The sequence below is a fragment of the Passer domesticus genome, chromosome 13 (assembly GCF_036417665.1).
Source record: "Passer domesticus isolate bPasDom1 chromosome 13, bPasDom1.hap1, whole genome shotgun sequence".
In the NCBI taxonomy this organism is placed as follows: domain Eukaryota; kingdom Metazoa; phylum Chordata; class Aves; order Passeriformes; family Passeridae; genus Passer; species Passer domesticus.
Genome location: NC_087486.1, coordinates 12,892,555 through 12,914,020, shown reverse-complemented (window position 1 = coordinate 12,914,020; position 21,466 = coordinate 12,892,555). Strand labels below are relative to the sequence as shown.

The following is a 21,466-nucleotide window of genomic DNA, read 5'->3' as shown; positions in this document are numbered from 1 at the left end:
ATTTCTCCAGCCCACATTCAAGCGGCTCTCAGCCCTCTGCCAGACTTCCACCACTACACCCATTTCTTTCCTGCACTGGAAAAGCCCAAACTGGACACCTGGGAACCCCAGATGTGCTCACAGGTGTCTTTCCCAGCCCTGCTGCTCACACAGCTTTGCCACAAAGGCAGACTGTTGAGTCTGGCTCAATTCACTGTCCACCAGGACACCTCCTCATGTCCTTGCCTGCAAAGCTGCTTTGGAGCCTGCTGGCCCCAGCTCGTGTGTGGTGTCACTCCACCCCAGATGCATTGTCTGTTTCAGAATTTCACAAGACTCCCTTCACACCATGTCTCCAGCTTGTTAAGAGTAGCAGCTTTGCTTTGTAGTGAAACTATTTTCCTGGATTTAGTCTCACTCAGCCTAGCAGAGTACTCTGTCCATTCCCATCAGGCAAACTGCTAATAAAGACTTTTACCAGCACTGGCCCTACTACTGCAAGATGCTGCTGCTACCAACCAGCTGCCATCTCTGTATCCACAAGTTCTGCCAGTTTTCCACACACCTAGCAGTCCTTAACCCAAACCATACCTTTCCATCGTGGCTATGAGGATGCACCTTGTCAGAAGTCTTGGTGCAGCAGGAAAATTTAATGGGAGCAACTAGCCTCAGAAAGCTGCCAGGCTGACCAGGACAGTCAGGACTTTTAGGACTGGTGGCTGCTCAGGTGGCCAGCACCTCCCCAGATCATCCTCCTTGGCCTTCTGAAAAGGGGAACATTTTCTTTTTCCCCCACACAGTTATTAGGGACCCACAGCAATCACCCGTCCTGTTGTCAAGAATCAGAAAATCAGGTATGCAAAACAACCTAAAAATCCCATCTTAAGGAAACTAATCTATTTGTATAACTCTACAATCTACAATCTCAGAATCCTGTTAGTGGATTCTCAGCCTCAAAAAGCATATATTCTTAGTTTTCCCAGTTTTTCCTCACTCAATCTACTTGCCAATTGTCAGTGATGCTTTTTTCTATGCTCCTCCTTTTTCTTCATTTACTGAAAACTTGGTAAGCAGACAGAAATGCCAATTCAAGTAATTTCCAAGTCTGGAGCAAATCTTTGTGTATGCAATGAGGTTCCTCCAAGGTTCTGTTTTAAACAACAGTTTTAAAGAGCTACAAACTTCACTCTAAAATATTTCTAATCATTGTTGCTGCTTAATATAAACACCTGGCATTGAAGACATGCTTTTGGAGTATATTACCAGAGAGACAAAAACATTCTGCTGAAAAAGTGGTGAAAATGTTCCTCAACTGGTCCTCATTTAGTAACTTCTGTAATTCTTTGAACTGCTGAAATTCACTTTAATCAGACAAATAGAAAAATAACACATTTTAAACTAATGAGCTAAAGCACCTATTTGATACCTGCCAAGGAATAGTATTTGTTTGTATTTGCTCCTTAGACACCCTCCCACCAAACAGCACTTCTATCACCTGCAGTCCTTTGCACACCAAGAGACTGAAGAGATGAGTCAACACCCAGTGTCACACCTTTCTTACAAATAGGAAGAGAAGCAGTCTGTCAGACACTCCTCTATGGCTTTATGAATCAAACCATGTGTGGCTTTATGAATCAAAGCTGACACCTGAAATTGCACCTAGAATTACAGAGAAAGACAAGGCAGTTGTCAGGCAAATGATTTAATACATTAACTGTAGCTCTCCCCATTCGACAGGAAGGCAAGCAGCTCCAGTGTGCAGATGTACACAATAAACTGCAACTTAACCACCTGCTTGAGGATGTTTAATCCAGAGCACAGATTACTCCATCATAATCGAAAATAAGTCCTAAACCCACATAGTCTTAATAGGTGAAACAAATATAGCCAGGTTATACCATCCTACACCTTATTGACTGTTCTAAGCAAGCAAAGCATTGAGCTTCAGTTAACAACTGTGTGAAGCACTGCACAAACTCAGTTAAAGTTATACCCAGTACATTTCACACACAGAACTGCACCTTAAGAATGCTCTTCAGTCTCTCTGAGCTAACATGAGTGAGCTAACAGAAGAGCAGCACTGTATTGCTGACATGTGCCCACTGTGAATTGCTACAGTGAGCTCCATGCAGCTTTTTGGAGCCAGGGAAGATAAAACACCTCAGCATACAAGTGATATTTAAAAACCCCCATGCAATACTCATTTCTCTTCAGCACTGTACAGATACCTGAGCAAAATATCAGCAGGCCAATTGTATAGTACAGTGCATCAATTGTATTAATACAGCAAGATCACAGCTGACTTCAGTAAGTTACTGGAAGGATGACACTGCCTTCCTTCTCCCATATATTATTATCCACAATGATGTGATCAACTGAGACTGAAAAGTGAAAAAAAAAAAATCCTTTCAGCTCTTTTTCAGTGAAAACAGGCTTTGTCAAAGATGACGAACAACATGTACCTCATGTCTTATTAACAACACGTTTGTAATGTGAATTTAGGAAGTTGTGATATCTGTGACCTCCCACAGGTCATTTGTAACTATGTCTCCTATGAGTTATGAGCTCTTGCCATCCATGGACTAACTTCAATCTGGTGACAGTAATGAGACAAATATGTATTAGCTTCATGCCTCTGAAATTGTAATGCCCTGAGTGAATCCTTGACATTTACTATTTGCAATTTCCCCTCATGTAAAATGCAGTGTAAAAAACAACCGAAACGCATGAATGTGTTGGCAAGTAATTTCAACTTCATAGCGACTCATTAAAGTTAAAACATAGTCTTTTCCAAATCACTCAAGGAATAAAATTACCACATATAAAAGGGGATGCCATATCTAGTAATATCATGTTTTATGACCTTGACACCAATCTTTTGTCGTGTATTCCTAGATTTGCTGCAAACACTTGAACAACTTTTTCACTTTGTGTTTATTTTGATCATCTTCCTGATTATCTTCACTTCTTTCGTTGGCCTTCACTGGGCCCACTCAACTTTCAGGATGACTCATTTCCTACATTTAGTGAAATTTGTCACATGCAGATGGCTGCAGGTGCTCTGTATTTTTAACTTATTGATAAAAATCAAGATAAATCCTATATTAACTGAACCTTCCCAACCCCAAAGACACTGCATTTTTGTTACATAGAAACAATTCATCACAACACCCACTATACTATCTCAGAATTCCCTAACTTGGAGCAAAACATTTATTTACAGTGACTAAAAAAAATCTTCACAGTCACTGGGTAAACAACCCTTATTTTAAAAATCCTTATATTATAATATGTAGTTTAAAAAACAGAACTGGTATTTTGTCTGATGGACTCTAATGGATCCTGAAGAAATAACAGGTATCTTGTAAAGTATCTTTATATATAATTATGATGACTTGATGCTAAAATCAAACTGGATACACATAATATATATTGATCTACAATTACATAGGAAATCTGTGTCCTATTCAAGGCCATCTATCAGTAATTAAGGAATATTTCTCAGCTCACTAAATAATATTCAATTTTTGATGTCTGCAAACATGTCCCAGTGCATTCCATTTGCAGTCCATTCCAGACTTAATTCCAGTCATAATTCAGGCATAATTTTGTACCTACCAGCAGGGAATACAAGATCATGGCTTCCTTATGAAATGTACTTCATGAAGTACAAGACTCTTTTCCCCAGTTTTAACTCTGTAAAAAAAACTACAGAGCTGGGATGTTTATTGTGTAAAACCACTGTATGATGCTTTGGGATGTTTATTGTGTAAAACTACTGTATGAAGCTTTCACATTACTTGATAATTTTGAAGATATGAAGGGCCTGTACTTTTTAGATCAGTGCAGAGTGAATAAGGCCACTGAATGTTACAGACAAGCCCATGCCTATCCATTCCTCCTGCACACCAGTTCTTTCCAGGCAATAAATACAAGCCCAGAAGGAAAGTAGTAGTCTGAAGATTATGGGCTTTTGAAATTGGAAAGATTAGTCATAGATTTCTGTAAATACTGTTCTCCAAGTAAACATTGCAAAAGATTGCAAGATGACACACTACAGGCAAGTGGTGCTTAGGGCTAAAGTTACCAGGTCTGACTTAACAGAGTCATCACATACCAAAGTACACCAACGCCACAGAGAACAATTGATAATAAATCAGATGTCAAATCAGATGCCAAAAGAAATTAAAAGTTGAAATATGAAGAACAGTTTGACAGGAATGCTCTGCAATTAGCAGCTAAATGATGTTTGGCACACTTCTGCAGGTAGAATTTTACAAGGCACTATTACCTGACATATATGACAATTAAGGGATTATTTGAGCCCTATTTAGGATCTTCCCTAATGTTTCAATCAGAGTTTGAAGATTTTCTCTATGGAATGCTGATAATAATAAAGTAAGGGAAGTGTTTTATAAAGATGCCTGTTAATCTCATTGCAGCAAACTGATAGATCACTACCCTTCCTAACCAACAAACACAAGTTGGACATTCACTGGACTATTCTGCACTTTTCCCCACAGTAGAATAATCATGCAGTCACAGTATTCAAATTGAAATTTTGTGAAATTAGCTAAAACATAATAACAACTTTCAAAATACTTCTCTGCAATTTGACATAAAAGACTCACAACTAAGCTGGTTGAGAAGTTCAACCTGTCTTGTCCACCTCCCCACAAAATGTACCTTTTCAGGGTGCTTGACCTACCTTAAAAGTGGTAACTAGAAATTCTACTCAATCAAACAAGAGAACACATTTTTTCCTCCTAGTTAATTTGAATGACCAGCTAGTGTCTACTAGAATAAATATACATACAGTTCACTGCATTAAAGTTTGGAACATTTTGATTCATATAGGTAATTTAGTAATATTTTGCAAACAGCATTTTGATCCAGAAGTACTTAATTGCTGGAGCTTTCAGAGACAATTACTTCAAGAGACTCTCCAGTTACCTTCACTGGGTTATTTTAAAAGCTGCTGTTACATTTGAAATGCAGTTTCTTCCTAGCACATAAATCAGTTTAACTATGCCGCAATTGCTTCTTTTTTTGGTGGAAGAGATAAACCTAATACAAAATGTCTCAATAGAAGAAGAAGAATACAGAAGAAGAAACTCCTCTTAGCTTTGATATTGATGGAGACAATTCCTGTTGCCACTAGTTTAACTGTTGCTGGCCATGGTCTCCTGGGCTCCCATGTGGAAATAGCAGTGCCAAGAACAATAATGGAACAATCATAAAAAGAGGCTAGTCTATCAAATATGAGAAGCACCATTAGGATTTGAAATTGTATTACACTTTGTGCTGACATTCAAAACCCCAATCAGGGCACCGACTGGCTTTAAGTGTTTCAACCATACAGGACATCAGAACAAGGTACAGGGGAGCTCAGAAAAGGAAACCCTTGTTCAGCTTGGCAAGCTACAGCTACGATGATAAAAACCAACATAACTCAACCATGTTTTTTTCCTTAATGTTAGTATATAAATAAGTCTACTTGATATAATTATATATTTTGGGACAAGGAGATAAAATGTGACTGGAATATTTAAGAGCAAACTGACATGCCATTTTAAGAAGGCAACCTGACTCCAGGTATGTAAACCATATAAATTTCTGCATTTATGATCTTCCACCAGATCACCAGATTTTTGCAACTTTTGCTCCCTCTTATGTTACTATTATCTTATTGCAAAGGCTTCGTACCTTCTCAGTGATATCTCAGGGGCAGCTCCTCACAGCACTGACTCCTCCTCTTCTGCTCAGCCAACAAACCCCATCTCACCTCTCCACCAGCCAACCTGCTCTTTTATAATACCCCTCTTAACTGGATCCAGCTGTGGCCTATTAAGAGCAGGCTTGTTCTTAATGCTTGATAATTAGCACAGCTGTAACTCCTTAGGGGTGAGATTACTTTCACCACTATCTCTAGTCTCCTACCTTCTATCTATCCACATGTTACTTCATCTCTAATCCTTGTGTTCTTTACAGTCACTGAGAAGAAACTTCCAGTAGAAAACATGGCTGTGTCTTCCAAGTTTGCCTCAAATTTTTCTGCTTATTCTGCATATGCAATAATCACAGCTTCTTGCTAGATACATTACAATGCTATTTTAATGGGAAGAACCAAAAGATTAACATTGTGGTAGTGCACAAATAGACATATAGGTTTTCCTTAAGTTTATTCTTTTTGGAAAAAAAATCCCATTTCAAGTAGGGATTAAGAAAATAATAGAAGACCTGGGAAATAATCAAAAGGAAAAAAATAGCTTTTATAATGACTAGAGTGTTCATATACACACAAATATTATAATTTATTATTTTCTGTAATTCTTATCAGAAAAAAAAATCCACTGAAGTATGAAAAGTAAAAAGTAGATATTTTCAGACTCAGAAGAAAAACTTCTGTGGAGTGATACAAGACCAAAGGCTTCTGAGTCACAGTGCCTGGTATCTAGGTAACCACAGATCCTGGCAACTGGCTTTTGTTTATTTATTTGTCTGATTAACGAGTAGATATTTGAGTGTTCTAATCCCCAAGACATCTCCACCTACCACTCCTAATTGACTGATTTGCTGCAGCCCACACTGGATGTGAATCTGAGGATAAACAGCAGTAACAAATACATTTAGAGAACTCAGAAAATCTTCAATACATTGCATAGCCTGGATTATGGACTGGAATCTCATTCAGTTATTATCATTAAGCAATCATTTGAAGACTTCAATGAAACTAATATTTTTTCTGATTTAAGTTGTATTTGGCTATTAGTCTAAAACTAGCATTTACTTTCTCTGAAGGACACTCACATCAGATCCGAAAATTCCTAGTTTCACAGCATTCTAAAATACTTATCTACTCATGCCTAGCAAATTTCATAATTTTTAATTCCCATCAGACTTAAAATTTGGAACTCTATCAGTATTTAACACAGTTTCTCAGGTGCTTTAAGCACATAAACCTGCAAAACAAAATGGTTTGCATATTATCTCAGATGTGGAGTTTTTCAAATGTCTGGAAATACCCTGTTACTAATATTCTACCATCAGCACTAAATGTTCATGTGGAGTAATGCTGTACTTTTCTGTCTTTAATAACATTTTTCTGAAATAATTTACTGATTTCTACATAAAGTATGTTACTGAGAAGGTCTCAGAGCATGTGTGCCCTCTTTTACTTTAAGTGATTTTAGGCCTATCCTAAATTAGTCCTTAATTTGCTTTCATTCACTTCAGAGGAAAAAAAACCCCAAAAAACAAACAACAACAAAAAAAAACCAACGACCCACCATGCAACAATCTTTAGTAGTTTTCATTTAGCTGTTTTGCCTGTGAGTAAAACAACTGATTCAATTAGATGGGGGTTTTTTTTTCCCTATCATATCCCATTAAACAACTCAAGCAAGAAACTGGTCTTTTTCTCCAAAGACTTGGGAGCAAGAAAAGATTTTTCTGCAGCATGCAGCCTCCAGTGCAAAGGAGCTGTTTGTCCTTGCTACATGAAGGAAAACTGTATGAGAGAAATTTCAAATGTATAACACACAGTATGAAAATTAACCTTCTAGAACTTGTGAGTTTTCAGACCTCATGAATTATTACCTACTGCCTATAATAGTAATCTTGAGCCAATTTTACAGGGAAAGCTGGAGATAATTTTAGGGAAGCAGTGCCTGTGCAGGTTCATGAAGTTAGGACAGAGCATTGCTCTGATTTCTTGGCCAAATTAATCACTTAGCCTAGTTGCATAATGAGGCATTTTTTAAAAATTATTGTATTTAAATCAAATTTATAAGTTTAATTCCAAGTGTAACAAGTCCGTAATTGCCTACAAGGGGTTTGAATCTAGCCCTGCCTCTCAACAGACCACCCCTTTCTGCCTTCATTACCATTGTACACCCATATAATGAGATTGCTTATCCATGCTTCCTTGCTTTAACTTCCATATCAACCATACTCCATTTCCCTTACCTATTAAAAATGCAATTAACATCTTAAATAACTCATATATATGTATCTGTTGCTGTGCTTTCCCCTCTGCACTTCCGTGCAATTGCAGGTTTTCCCTGGTGAGTCCCAGCCCCACCCAGCAGCATTTCTGCTTTATTCAGCATGAGATGAAATGATCTAACTTGTTCCAACCATTTCCTCAAGGGAATATCACTTGATATCATACCACCCTGATGTTATTTTGGCAATCTCAGAAGCTTTGCATTCAGTATGCTGATCAACTCTTTGAACTATGAGCTCACTGTCTTCAAGGTGACAGACAGTACCTCTCTGGACATCAAATCCCCGAAGTTACCTGGAGAGTACTGATCACATTTCCAGTTTTTAATCCACGTTAAAGATGTCTCTCTGACCTTTTTCTGCTCCTTCCAGTACCTCAGTATTGGATTTCCTATATGGATTAACATAGATTTCTCTCCTAAAAAGGTAGCTGTAATCCTGTAAGGGCTGGTTTGTGTGCACTGCCCTGGAATTTCTCATCCTAGACTTCCTCATCTTCAATATTTTTTCCCTGAAGTAGGAGACACTGAACTCATCTGTTGTGTCCATTAGGAAAAATAAAAAAAAAAATTTGGAGATTCTCTTTCTGGTTCTGTTCTGTAATCAACACCCCCAGTGCAAATTTTTAAAGCCTCTTAAACAAAGCAACATCTATATGCTTCAGATAGAGGATAAAACTGGAAAGGAATTCTAGGAATTCTAGCAATATTTGGGCACTGCAGTATCAATTGTTCAAAGGCAAGATAGATTTGTACAAAAATTTTCTGTGGGAGATTTAGTCAGGCTCTCTGCAAAACTTCTCTTTGCCTCTTTCAGAACACTGGCAGATGAAGATTTTACCTTGCCTATTTCAGATAGGTCTGGGGATAGAGCAATGCACAACTTCCCTTTACTATGCCTGCTGCCATGGCTAAATAAGCTCCAGGTGTAGTTGAACAAATGAATCTCTCAGCTTCCAGAAAACACTATGAAATATCAGAGATGCTTAGGTAAAATGCACACACAAAAAAACAAAAACCAAAACAAAACCACCTCCATACACAAGACACATTCAAATGCAGTTTTTTCTCAAGTAATTTATCCATGAACAAAAGCCAAGTGTGGATTTCCACAACAGTTCAGAACACTGAGTGCATACTGACTAGTAACCAAAGGCTATCCCTCAGAGTAAACTCTAAAGCAAATTTCAGAAGCAAACCAGGATTACTTTCCGACTGAGATTTCAACAAGAAATTGTTCTTGGAAAACAACAAATCAGGAGTGCACTACAGGACGTACACTAGTGCACTTTGAAGATATACACAAATTGGAAAAGGGTCCTCCATGACTCACCAGATATAACAGAACTTTTTGCATAACTTTTAAATCAGTAAAAGTTTCCTCTACCCACATCCCCATCTTGTCCTATCAGAGCCCACTTCCCATTTCTTCAGTTTAAAATGCTTTTGGTGTTTAACAATAAAAATCATGTTACCTCTTGCCTAGCCTAAAATGTTACTTATCATTTCACTTTGGCATAACTGTACTGTATTTTACTTTACAGTAACAATCGATTCAACTTCTCATCCTCTTTCTTGCTTCTGACCTTAACAGTATAGTACCAAGAAGTTAAAATAAAGCTTATGCCTCGCTATATTCTGATTGCTATTTGACATGAATGATGGGGGGAGCAAAAGGGGGCTGAGTTGTCATTTTTTAAAAATTATATAATGATTACTAATGTGACAACATCCCTCTATGCTAAGTTCTCCTTGCTAGTTTGTTCTATTGCACTAAAATTTCTTACACTAGTTAAATCAGTAACAATAATCTACATAATCTTGTAAATTCACATAAATTAGATAGTAAATAGATAGTAAGATAGTTCAGCACTTCCAAAAATTTCTCTGTAGTTAAAAACTGAAGTAAGTGAAACTCCACAGACAGTAGTCAGGATTTTCTCCACATTGTAAGCCAACCCATTGTCCCTGATATGTGGTACAAATTTAGTTCATTTCTTGTGCTTTGGACCCTTGTGATTTAGTATGTCAAAGGTCTCACACCCAAGCATGAACATTTTCATTCCTTGATTAAATATCTCAGTTTTGCTATTCAAACTCACACAGCAGTATGTAAACATCTTGGAAATACTTTTACTGGGGGGGGGGGGGGAAAAGAAAGAAAAGAAAAAAGAAAAAACAGCCCAACAAAAAAAAATCAAACTCAAAATCAAACCTTAAAATAGCACATTTCTTGCTGGATTTTAAAAGAAGTTAAACATTAATTCAATTGAAAGTAAAAAAAACCCAATAAACCTCATCATAGTGTATTTAAAGCTATTAAACATGGATTTCCATTTATATGTTCTTGGATATTAGCAAGCTACTTAGTGGCTGGACATATCAGTATTTTATGCCTTTTGGATTCACTGAAATAACCAATATTAGCAAGACATGAATTGAATTTATTTTAACATTGGCAAACAGGAAAGCTAATTAGTGGCAACAATTTACTTCAGAACAGGATTCTTATGATTTACTGGGTTATGACCTATAATTAAATGTATTCTATGTGTTTCTTCCACCAAGATAATTGATATAATGCATAAGGCTAGATGGTTTAGGGCCATTTCTTTCTTAAAATGCAATTAAAAATAAACCACACTGTCAAAGATAGAACATGTTGGACATTTTGAGGCTCAAAAATCTTTACATCAGTGTTATGAGGTTAATAAAAACAAAAGAGAGAAGAATGAGGCAATTTCTTTAATGTGGCCATGAGGAAATCACACATTTCCATAGAATCCCATGGGATTGTAATGGAACCCAAATAAGCCTAAGAACATGGAGAATAATCAGCTTGCACAACAGGACTTTTAAAACCCCACTCCTCAACTTAGTGTTTTCAGAAAGACCTGAGCACATCACCTGAAAAGATTGCACCATTCCAAGGGAATTTCGTTCAATCTTAAGAAATGTTACGTTTCCACTAAAAATGTTTTGGGAACAGACAGAAACTCTACAGAATATTAAATCACCAAAGAACACCATTTAAAATTATTCAATCTGAAGGCTTAATTACATAATCGAGAGCCATAAAAAAGGCCTTTTTTAAACTTGTATGCTAACAGCATACAAAGATTTTTTTTTAAAGCAGCAAAGAAAGTTTGTACATTTACTGAAGCCGTACGTTAACTAAAGGTTGTACATTTACTGTCACAGTCTCTAAAATGTGTTATTCCTGCCTTTTGAATCAGTATAAACTGGTTTAGGTTCTCTTCAACATGATTTGTTTAAAATACTAGTTCATGCTCCAATAACATTCAGCAGGCAATATTTCCACTATTTTCAGGAACAACTACTGTGCTATTGAAAATAACTGCAACTGACAGAACAACATGTCTGACTTAACTAAACTTGAAATAAAACAGGAAATAAAATAAAAAATGAGTTGGGTTGAGAGGCAACAAAATGGATACAAATATTATAGATGAGTATTTAAGTTGGAATGTGGCATAAAAAATGATAAATGTTTTCATTTGATGCCCATGTACTCTTCAAAGTTTTCAAGTGTCTCAAAACAGTAAAACAGAGTCTCAAACACTTACAGAGTTATATATTCTAAATTTCCATTTTCAAGTCACTCATTATTTTCTTGGGATGGACTAAGTTTTCAAAGTCAAGATTGGTGTTAAGTAACCCAAAACAGGTTTTATAAAACAGACAAAAAGAAAAGCCTGACTTTAAATTGCTCACCAAAAGAAGATTTCCTGCATAACTGATGCAGGTGTATTAAGAACTGCAGTATGAAATTCAGAGTTATAAAATACCATGAAGGTGGATGACACCAAAATTATTTGAAGACTACATCGTGTGAGAAAAACAGCACTCAATGTTATCAGGCCTTATCATAAGCACACAAATAGATTTAATATTAAACTAATTTCAGAAGGGCATTCATTTACATTAGAGAAATATTGTAAAACTGATGTATTATACATGCCAATGTAGGCTTTTTTTATGAAACCTTTTCATTAGAGATAAAAGGACAGGAAGAGGTGCACAGCTGTGGTGGGTGAGTTGTCCCTGTAACTTGTCCTGTCCTGTGCAAGCAGCACAGCCTCAGTTACCTCTGAGCAGAGCTGAGCCCTGCCTGGGGCTGGCTTCATTCCAAGGCACACTGCCAAGGGCAGCCTGGAGAGAACCACCACACACAGACAGAACCTGAGGAGCGTTCTTGGGTCCTGCAGCCCAGCAATAACTGGAGCTTCACCCTCCCAAACACCTTAATCCTTGCATTTGGGCAGGAAGAGAGAACAACCATAAATATAAGAGACAAATGCAAATACAGTCTTGCTGCAACGGAATCCAGTTGCAAAGACAAAAGAGCGGGGACATTCTCATCAATATCCATGCAGAGGATCCAGGCACAGACAAATCTCCAGCAATCAGCAACATCCATCCATAATAACCTACCTGCCTTTGATCACATAACCCACTCATCTTCTCATTCATTAAACAGTTTCTCTTGATGGGTAATTAACTGCCAACTGACTGAGCTCAGCAAGGGCTTTGTTTAGGTTTTTGTTGTTTGGTTGTTTTGGTCCCCACTCCGTCCCTAAAGGCAGTAGTCAATATTACCAGTTAATACTATTGCCCTCATGGATACAGCAAGCACAGCATTAGTGCAGGCATCCTTTTGTCTTCTGCCTGCTCAATCTCTAAGAATGCCTTGAATTTATTACAGAGATTTTTTGAGTAATCAAACCATTATTTTATAGTGGGAAAGCACCCACAGTATTTAAAATGAGAGCAGCAAATTACTTGAGTTATTGTAAACCGTGTAAAACTCTCAAACTCCTCTTGATTTAAATTTTAAAATAAAAATATACAAAATCCCCTAAATAAACATGTTCTATAATAATTATTTCTTGAGAAAAAAAAATAGATGAGTTGTCAGAGAGTACTGCAATGCTCTTCGCATGTAAATATTCTCTTTATGCATCAAACCACTCATCACCTCACTGACAAAGAAATAGTTACAGTTACAAAAATTTTCTAGTCATGAAGACCCTGATAATAAGTTAAGTGATAAATTTTCTATAAGAAATACATAAATAATGTTTTAACATGCAGCTATCAGATCTTCTCTTTATTTCATTACACTGGAAGGATGAACTAAATGAATGCTTTTATTTTGACAGAGAACCTCCTCATCCTCTCTCAGCTTTCTTCTCACTTGTGAAGACATCTTAGCCCCCCTCTGTCAACTTGAAAGCTCTTACTGTCACCAGCCAGAAAGAAAACACCTCACTGTGTACGAGGACTGTCGTGTGCCAATGGATTTGGCTGTCAAGCACTGAAAAGTACTGTCACTCAGTGTCAGAGGACTAACAAAGCAATTATCAAAAAACCCGCATTCATGAAGCTGAAGACATGCAGATTTAAATGAGACTCAGACAAATCTAGCTAGAATTTTCTCTCCAAACTAAAAAGGTGTGACTTTCATGCAGATTTCACTGAGCCTTGTTTTTTATTATCCCTTACTTTAACAAAAGAACCCCCAGACCCGCTGTTCATTATTTAAGACTAAGTATTTGAAATGCTTTTCAGGGGAAATCCTTCTAAAACAGCAACAGAGAAACATCATTTTATTATTGCCCACTATAAGGGCCAGAAAAATTATCACTTTGAAGGCTGGCCATGGTGAAAAAATAGGTCTAAAGAAGCCAAATGCATGGAGGATGGTGAATTTAGAAAAAAATAAAATTGTGTACGAAATCAAGTCCAGACAGAAAAGCAGTTGTGTCAAACAAGGAAATGCAAAATAAAACCATCAAAACCACACAGAAAATTGCATCTACTGAGAATACAGTATTTAGTTATATGTAAGTAAACTAGTTTATAAATACAGTATTTAGTTGCTCAAGAAAAGTGTTCCCAAGGAAGAGAATAAGACCCCTATTAAAGAAAAGCAGAGAACTGGAAAAAAGCAGCTGAACAACATTGACATTCATCTGTTCTAAGGAGCAGCAAAGGACAATCCTTTCACACATGTGATGGTACAAATTCTCAGCCTACCAGCATTGCCAATATGACATATTCTTGTGACATATTTCAGATTAAATAACCATTTCATACTCCAAAATACCTTTCTTAATTGGTCTCTCTGCACACTTTAAAACCTGCCCAAACAAATTGACTCACAGAGAGGGGGTTACTTTCTGACAGGTACGTCAGGTCAAAAGAAAGTTCTTAGCCTAAAAAAACAAACCACTCCTTAATTGCATATTTCATAAAAAAAAACCAAACAAAGAAAACCCCAAAAAACCCCAACAAACCCCAAACCTTCACAGTTTAACATTTTTAGTTTTGATGTAGCTCTGAAAAAAACCCCAGAAGTGTTTGCACAGCTATGAATAGTGCACACTTTTTAGATCTGCGTGCATTTAATATTGCAAGGTGGAAACAGCAGAAGTGATGATTTTCTGGATGTTGGGAGGACAATGTCTCTACTGAGTTCATGAAGATAACTCATGAAATAGAGTCATCCTTTTCAAAAGGAGGTTTTTCTTTCCTTGCTTGTATAACCTAGATATACTAAGATTCCTTAGACTTTTTGAAATGCATTTAGTATTGTCTGGTCCCACTTTCTTATCACTAGTCCATTGAATATTCTTGTTATCATTTTTAAATTGTTTGGAAGTCATCAGATATATATCCAATACATTTGAGAGAAACATCTAAAGTTTAAGTTGCTGCCAGGTGCTCAGTAAAGTTTTAAAATTTCACAAATTCCATCATGATGCATCAGGCTTTTACATTAACCTTGAAAGTATTAGTGCACCATGAGAGGAAAAGCAGGTGACAGAGTCTGGACGCCGTTCAGTCAAATCAAACCCTAAAATGCAAAAAACACACAGGTGGAAAAAGTGGTGTAAAATGTATCATATGATTTTGATAAATGAGATGTTGCACTGTCATTGGAATAACTACAAATCACCAGTCTACAGATATATTTAGGTGAGTAGTCTGTAGGATTTATGAGAAAAGACAAAAAAAGATACAAAAATACCTTCAAGATTTTTTCTTTTACCGTACTTAAAAAAAATATCACTAGTCTTTGAAAATTAACTGTCTTTTAAGATATATCTAATTATATTTTTAGACTCAGGATTACATATAAAAGATCCAATCTCTGTCAAAGATTCTGCCTCTTGTAAATTATGATATGTTTGCAACATGTACTGGCAGAAGGGCTGCAGAAGGAGAGCTGATGGCTGTGAATTTATGACATCTTCCAAAATAGCCTATCTTTTGTTGTCCATATCTTCTTCTTTAACTCACTTTTCACTTACTGGTTTATAAGTTAGAATGGTTCAGCTTCAAGAAAAAACATCATAAACCACAGTTCTCTCCAGTGCCTCATGAATTGGTACATTGGCACAGGCACTAAGAACAGCAGAAGTGGTCAGAGAAAGCTGAGGGGAACTCAACTGGGGAGAATCTAATTAAAAACAAAAAAAAAAAAAAGGGAAGCTTTTAGCTGAACTCAGTCACAAGCCAGCACAATCCAGAACTGCACAGATATACTTCTTTTCCAGAGCTTTCCTGAAATCCTGGCCAAGTTGGGGCTTGCCCAGCTTGTGTAATTTCCCAGCAGGCTGCATTTAAAAGTTATGTCACCCTCCAAGTTGTCTCTGGTGACAAATGTTTCCATAAATGCTAACAGACTTCAGTGCTACTTTTGTTTTGCAAGAAGAAAATGTTCAGGTCATGAAAATGATTGCTCAGGGCCCTCTTGCAAATGGAGGGACAGCAGTGGCAAGCAGTTTAAAGGGACTCCATCAATTAAGTCTTCTTCAGATGCTTGATAACATGAAATCAGATTTGCCTTTTTCTTGAGTGTGAATGCCATTTACACACTAAAGGGCTGAATTATTACACTCAAAAGAATCACTTCATTCTTTTACTTGAATATTTCAGAAATGTAATTTTGTTTAAAAAAATTGCTTTGCATTTTAACAGCCATAATTATATTTGGCAAAAATGTCCACAGGAAAGGTGTGTGCCCTTTTTAAGAAAAGCAATTATTCTGCTCCGGGTTAAATCATTTCACCTGCTGTGAAACATTCAAAATCTCTTTTGCTATTGAACACAGGTAGCTCCTTAATAGAAGGGTCATACAGGCATTCACAAAACACTACTTGCAAAACAGTCAAAAGTCTGCCAATGGTAGGTGCATTAAAATTTTTTTTTGTATAATTTAATTGCCAGTAGATTTGCAAATCTTTTTAGTGATAAGAGTTGGTGGGCACTCAGCTGCTAGAAAGTTCTGCAAAACCAATTTGTCTTAGAGGTCTTTAAAGAAATCATTCATGCTATTGTTAATAGGTTGATGAAAAAACCTCCAAGCACACAACTCTAACAGATGTAAATATATCTCCTTTATGATTACTGATACCATTACCACAGCACACACCTCATTTCTCTGCCTCTACCAGAAAATCTGTGCTTGCAGAGCACTTTGCATGGTTTTCCCTCACACAGATCTGCATCTCAAACCTGCCTTTCAAGGAAAGTGAAAATTATGCAAACCTGCACACAAACCCACAGACAAGCTCCTCTGCCAGGATGAATTCCCTGGGAATTCATAGATGGGAAATCTTTAGCCCTGATCTGCCTGCGAGCAAACCTCTCAGGAGCAGGTCTAACAGCCAGGACACTGACCTAACACTGTGGGAGAGAAGGTGCCCAAGTGGGTCCATTTCAGATGGCAATAGCTGAACCAGAAAGGTGAGAAACACAAGGCTGAGGCCTTGAGCTCTGCAGACTCTGGGTGGGCAGGGGACCACAGGCACAGGAGTCACAGGACATGGGGCACACACTGGAAATGGAGCACAGGCTGAAAATGAGCCACAGAAACCTCACAATAATCAGTGAAAGTAAAGCAGATCTGCAGCTTGACAAGAGTGGTTTAGGAGTAAAAAAAGACTAAAAAAGAATCTTTACCATATGTAACAACAACTGAAACACACAGCAATGGACAGCAGAAGGTACAATTCAAGCACCTCCTGTGCAGTCTGGGTCTGTTGCTGGTTGTACCCAGCACATTTTAAGGGTTAGGTTTGACACCCATTCCATAGCTCCAGTGAGAGCAGTGTGCAGCAGGGGTCAGTGACTTGGGGCAGTTTGTTTGAACTGCTGCTCTGAAGACCTGGCCTTGCTCACAGTTCCTCCAGGACTGGCTAAGTGACATTGGTGCAGCTTTAACACAGCACAGCTCCCCTGCTGTTCAGAAGTGTTCTTATTTACTACTATGAACACAAATTCTCTCTTGTTACAAAACACCAGCTTGTCACACAGCAAAATTATACATGTAGAACAAGTTAGCAGAATTTAAAATATTTATATTTTATCATCATGATAATGAAAATCATTGCTTAATTATATAATTAAATCACAATCAGGAAGTGTTTAAAGAAAGTATCATGATACACCAACTGGTTCATTTCATTCCTTTAGTTCAGTCACTTAAAGACTGTAGTAAAATGAATATATAGGTGTTGGTTTAAAATAGCAATTAGCTAGTTTGCACCAAAAAAAGTTTAAAAGTTAGCATTATGTTAGCTTTGATGGTTGAAACTACTTTTTAGTCTTAAAAACAACTTCATAAAATACATAGGGTCTAGAAAGGCATTTCAAAGCCTTTTTAGGCAGTTTCAAAGCCTTCTCGTTAAGACAAATGTTTTCTGTGTGTTTTATCCTAAGTAAATATAAGGTTGTCTACAGGAATGCATATTTTTCCATCCTGAAGTACTCATTAAGAGGAAAAATGATAATTTATGCTTTTTTATTCATACATAATAAACACATACATTTATTCAACAACAGGAATCCAAGGACCTTATTTCACACCCAGAAGTGTGGCCTTATTTGCTGTGCGAGGGCCATCCCTCATACTAATGCCAGGTTATCATAAAGATCGTACCAGCAGTGGATACAACAGCATTTACATCCCACTAAACTCTGCAGGAAAACACTGTTAACAGCAAGGAAACTGGTAGCATTTAGCAGGTCATCACCTTAACAAAAGCAACAAAGAGGACAAGTCAACACCGTTTCGGAGAGTGAACAGCTGCATGATGAATGCATTAGAGCTAGAGAGAGTGCTTCAATAAAAGCCATGTGGTGGCATTTATTTATTTAAACAGGCATGAAATAAACTTGTTTCTTTTTCAGAAACTTTCTAAAGTTATTTTATTTTTAGTTTTGGAAAGCACCTATGGGTACTCTTTTTCTCGGGGAAAAAAAATAGGGATATTGAAACCAAGAGAAGAATAAAAAAAAATTTCAAACCTAATTTGCAGAGCCTGTGAAAAGGGACAATCTGCAATAGCATAGAGCTGTGTTTCACTATAATTAAACTGACAGATATTAAAATTAATGTTAAATTGGTCTGATCCTGTTTAAAAAGACTCTATCCCCTGTTTTAAAAGACATGCAGGATTTACTACATGAGGTCACATGATGCTACTTCTAGATCAAAAGTCTACAGCTAAAGGCATTGACATGGACCAGAAGAGAAAATGATACAATTTGACAATGATTATCATCTAACTCTATCTGATTCACAATTACAAAAATGAAACAGCCACATATCCTGCAAAATCAAACCAGAATAAATGTCAAGTCTTATTTCCTGAAAATCTGTGTACTTTATCTGTTTCAAGCAAGGGACTAAAATACCAACATAAATAATTTCCACATCTCTGAGAGCATTTTCTTCTCCAGGCCATGCATCTCTAGATATTGGAGGGTTCTTTGGAAGTACTAAAATTAAAATGGCAGACATTTACACTATAACTATTCATTGTCCCTCCACATCCATATGTAATCTGTCCTGAAGGGGTGATCAATTCCCAGTCCTGGAATTTATATGAATGAACCAACAAAGAAACAAATGCAAGAGCTACCTGGCAAGTGAAAACAGACTTTGTGTCCAATGGGATTGATCTACACGTTCAGTGAAAGTAATGATTTCCCAAGGCTTTTTAGGGAAAACTACCTGAAATGAAGGAAAATACAAAGTATTCCAGAGAGATCCTCCTTTTTCATATTAGAAGCAAAAACTTGTATTAAGTAATTAAATTTCCAACCAAGGGTATGAACCACAGACAGGGAGATGCTGTACATCCAGATCAACACAAACAACCCACAAAGTAAATCAGTTCTCAAAAGTATGGCCAAAACCCCTTCAAATTTGGGGAAAATAACTTGATAATGAAAGTTGTGACAGAATGTGCTCCAGCTATCTCAAAAGCTATGCCTTTGGGATCTACTTGCAAAAGGTTCAGATTAAAAAAGTTGATAGGATAACCCACTTAAAGAACAAATAAAAAATCAAACAAAGGAAAAGCCAACAAAACCCCTCACACAGAACACCAAACAAACAAAACCCAGCAGCTGGAGAGGCAGCAAATTTGATCTAAGGATTATGAGGTATTTGCCTGAGTAACACCTCTTTTAGTTACAATCCATAGAGGGCAGACACAGCTGGGCAACTGATTACCTTTCTCTCCCATCTCTGCCCCTAAATGTATAATAAAAGAAAAAAACTAAAATAAATGGGAAGAAGCCAGCAGTGAAGAAACAGCAAAGAGCACCCAGAAACTAGCAGCTATTGGCATCAGAGGAGTAGCACCATTCATGAGAAATTTCTGGGTATCAGTTTCTCAATTGCTACCAGCAGCTTTGCTAATCACTTGAAAACCTGCAGTCTTTCTGAAGCAGATAAACAATACACAATAAAACACAGTCCTATTCCATACATCTAAGCAAAAAACAACCTAGGAGCAAAAATGTCCATTAGAGAATCTCAATGACACCGATTTGGCAAAAATTCAATTAAAGAGAAAAGCTGTTAGCAGAGGATGGCTTGTGCTCACCAATTAACATGATTTTTGACAGTGTTACAGGATGATAATCAGTCTAATGGCTTTTATGGATTTCAATCTTCCAGACTGGCTTAAAATAATAATTCTGCCTTTAAATACAAGGGCCTTTGAGAGGCTTGTAACACAGCCATGCAGAACAACACTCGAGTTCTCATTCAGAGTTGCAGTATGCGTAATATGGACAAATATTCCATAAGCAACACAGAAAACCCACATCCATGTGCTAGCTTGAGTTACGAGAGCTGCTTAGAGTAACTACATTAATTACAGGGTCTCCCCATGAGTGTTATCAAAATACCCAAGTTTTTTTACTCATTTCAAACACTTGAGCTACTCAATATTTTAGTTTCAGAAACTACAATTCATTTAGCTGTCACTATTTCATTTGGCATTTCTCTCACTTGAGCAGTATCAGAATCCCTTTCCCTCGGTTTTCTCCTCAGCTGCCTGGCAGATGGAGGTACGTAACAAACAGTTTGGTGGCTTTCAGCCCACTCCTCCTAAACAGTTGCAAACTGGGCACAGGTATTAACCCATCAGATTTTACAGATGTCATCTGCTAATGGCTGATTTTATCAAGGGCCTACTGTACAGTAGTTTCAAAAATAAAATCCTTTTGACTTACTCCATCACTTACCAGCATTTCTCACAGCACCAGACACTGACTGCAGGAGTCTTTTCTACAGCATCACAGTTCCTGCAGTAAGCAGCAATTCACTGTTTGGGGTATGCAGAGCTCAGACAGCAGAACTGGAACCACCCATTCGCATTCTCTGCTAACTGTCCCCAGTCTGAGCTCTTTAGCACTTTCCACAGACCCTGCCACTTGTGAGAACTTCTGTGGTAAGAATACTTGGTATTTATTATATTTGTTGTATTTATGTAGAGAAAGAGAAGCACAGCTCAGTCAGATTTTATGCCTGGGGATATTGTAGCAGCTGCACAGGTATAATTGCTTGTCAATGACAGGGCACAAGCAGGAGTCCAACCAAGTGCAGATTCAAGCATATCCTTTACATTGTTCCTTCTTATTTCAAGGTGTGTCTGACAGGTGTTGGGAGTGTGAAAAGACAGTGAACATCAAATAATGAAACACTCATAATGCGTCAGGAGGTGAACGTGCCTGCCTATATAGACAGCACAAGGGAAACATGGAAAAAACCACTCAACCTCTAAATGAGCCAGGAAGCAAGATGGAAAACAAAGAACACCACAACAATCTCCATTAACTACAACAATCACAGACCGTGCACAGTCCAAAGCTCTCAATTTACAGTGTATTTTTTGTGCCTTAATGGACAGGAGTAGCCAACTATGACAATGAGAAATTGCTTCTTCCACAGGCTGCACTGAGAGAACATCTTCTGAAGATCAATGTTTTCAGGTGCAATAAGGTCCCATTAAGTCATGACCAAGAACCTCAAATACTCTGCAGGTCTTCCCTAAAACAAGCTAGATACTAACAGGCACCAAAACACCTATCTGACAGCATGATCTGAATACAACACAAAGCTGCTTTACAATATAGTTCTCCTGGATTCCAGC

General features: G+C 37.4%; 1 protein-coding gene and 1 long non-coding RNA gene across 18 annotated transcripts in view; both read right to left on the bottom strand.

The window, feature by feature from the left end:
- TENM2 (teneurin transmembrane protein 2) overlaps window positions 1–21,466 on the bottom strand; it is a 1,348,016-nt gene that overhangs the window by 893,295 nt on the left and 433,255 nt on the right. The gene's annotated exons all lie outside the window — the stretch shown is intronic.
- LOC135280316 (uncharacterized) lies at window positions 693–3,688 on the bottom strand. The gene is made up of 3 exons (XR_010347322.1): window positions 3,598–3,688; window positions 1,532–1,638; window positions 693–808 (listed from the first exon to the last, which is right to left on the bottom strand). It is a non-coding gene; the product is annotated as an uncharacterized LOC135280316 (long non-coding RNA).